Source organism: Buceros rhinoceros, unplaced genomic scaffold, assembly GCF_000710305.1.
Source record: "Buceros rhinoceros silvestris isolate BGI_N320 unplaced genomic scaffold, ASM71030v1 scaffold9372, whole genome shotgun sequence".
In the NCBI taxonomy this organism is placed as follows: domain Eukaryota; kingdom Metazoa; phylum Chordata; class Aves; order Bucerotiformes; family Bucerotidae; genus Buceros; species Buceros rhinoceros.
Genome location: NW_010399470.1, coordinates 16,440 through 18,814, shown reverse-complemented (window position 1 = coordinate 18,814; position 2,375 = coordinate 16,440).

The following is a 2,375-nucleotide window of genomic DNA, read 5'->3' as shown; positions in this document are numbered from 1 at the left end:
TGTTTTGGAAAGGAAGGGCGGAGACAGACTTCCAAGCAATGTCTAAACAACATAAACCCCAACAGGATGGGCTATATTTGAAAGTGTCCTAGAAAGATAAGATGTACCACAGCTAATTAGCATTAAACAATAAAAAAAAGGACAAGGCCAGCAAAAAAGCAGTTGTCAGAGGATAGCTGCCACGCTCTAGAGTCACACTAACTTAAGTGCCCATGTCCCACCACTTGTTTATGGATGAGCCTTTCAATGCTGACTGAACAAATGACATGGTGTTTGAAACAGCAATTACAAGAGCTGACAGCCAACAGCCTCTGTGGTGACGACGATCCCTTCCTTGTCCCCGGTAAGAGCGCTCGTATTGTAATAAATACTCTATAGAAAAGGGAATTCCAACCTGTCCCAGCCAATGGTGTCCGCTGACGATCTTAAGGTAAATGTACTTCGTTATTGTCTTTTACATAAAGTAAGATTTGTTCTTATCAGCAGTGTTACTCATGCAAACCAAGGGCATGTAAAAAGGTCCCACAATTCCTTTTGCACTGTAGTATCTGGCCATTGTACAATGAACTTCAGTTGTGTTCCTTAATTTGGCAAGTAGTCAATGTTATGGAATTAGTTCACCAGTCACTAAAACCAATAAAGACAAAATTAAAAACATTATTTTTTTTACCGTTCAACAGGAAAAAAATATATATAAGCTTAAACCTTCACCGGGACAGATCATGAGCTAATATAGCTGTAACCTAGCTGTGTTTATTGCAGCAGGGGCTGCATTTCAACAGGTGAAGACCTCTTCCTACAGCTGTAATACACGACTTGCCCATACTGGGTTTGTGGAGCAGACTTAAGCTCCTGCTAAGCTTCATTCATCTGCGCTGAAGTAAGCTACAGCTGCACAGCACAGCCCTTGGTGACAATGTGCATTCTATTATCAATATTGAAAGCACATAAAGTTCAATGCTCATTAGGTCTTTTTTACAGCATTCTTACGGACACATCTCTGCTCCACGTTAGCCTGGAAGTTCTCCAGTCATCTCACACTGGTTTGTGTCCCAGCAGGACAGACCCTTCTGAAGCCCTCCAAAATTCTGATCTCAATCCTATTTAAAACAGCTGCAAACTGCCAGAGCCTTCTCATCCCAGCTGCCCAGAAAGCGAACAGAGAAAACACCCCAGGAGTACCCCAAAGGCTTATTACATTATGGCACCCAGACACAAAGGAAGTCATGTGGAAAGAAAAGAAAATAAATAAAAAAAGACAACCTTGCAATCTGCCAGCATCAGGAGGAAACTGAAAGTTGCCATCAGAATTGAGGAGAGAGACTTTATTTCAATATTGCAGACTTGAAATAAATCACTGTGAATAACTACCCACAAGTCCCACAACTTAATGGACACAATCCACAAGACCAGAATCCGTAATGAATCGGCACTTAACAAACCTGCAAGGGACTCCAGAAAACCCCCAACACAATGCACATTTAGAGATCTCTTAGAACATGAAAGCAAATACAGATGGCTCAAAAATGCAGAGGATTCCCCCTGTCTGAGCAAGAGGAATTAGCCACTCTGAACTAGTTCTCACTTGGCTCAGGAATTGGCTCAAAGAACAATACCATAAAATCATGAAAAAGTGCAGAGGCCATTTCTGAAGATCACCAACAGACACTCTGACTTCCTCAAAAACACAGTAAAGCTGCGCTCTGCCAGCACAGCAAACAGCTTTCCTGAAACAGCACCTGGATGCAGCGTTCAGGGCACAAAAGTCTCTGCTCAGCACAAGGTGTTCCTTTTCCTCCCCCGCTGCAGCAAACCTCAGCCCCCAGCAGTTAGATTGGCTGCTCTGGCACCCACTTTTCCAGCATCAAGCAACATTCCAGCCCACAGGGGACCTGCAACAGCCACCCAGCAAAAGGCACCTACAAAAGGCTTAAGGAGTTTCAACTTGCACATTAAGAAACTAAACTTTGCCCCTAAATTTTTTTCAACTGTATTTCAAAAATGTGATTTTGTTAAATTTGCACTTGTAATAGTTAAATGCCCTCCAGTTTTGAATGTGAAAGTTATATTTCAAGTATTGAATGCTTAATAAAACTTTAATATAAAAATTATATATACTTCACTATCTCTGTGCAAAAATATTCTCTGAAATGTGATAGAATTAATAAGGAAAATATTATGAGTTCAATAAAAAGTGTATTTAAAATTACATAACTATATCCCTGTAGGCAAGCAGGACTGTGAGGCACTGACCGCACGGTCCCTCCACTCTGCTCGAGGGATTCTCATGTTACGTACAGCATTCCAAAAGCCTTGGCCCTTCCGCCTCTTAGCCGCCCTGCTGAATACCTCTTTGCTTCCCACAGCCAGGGGAC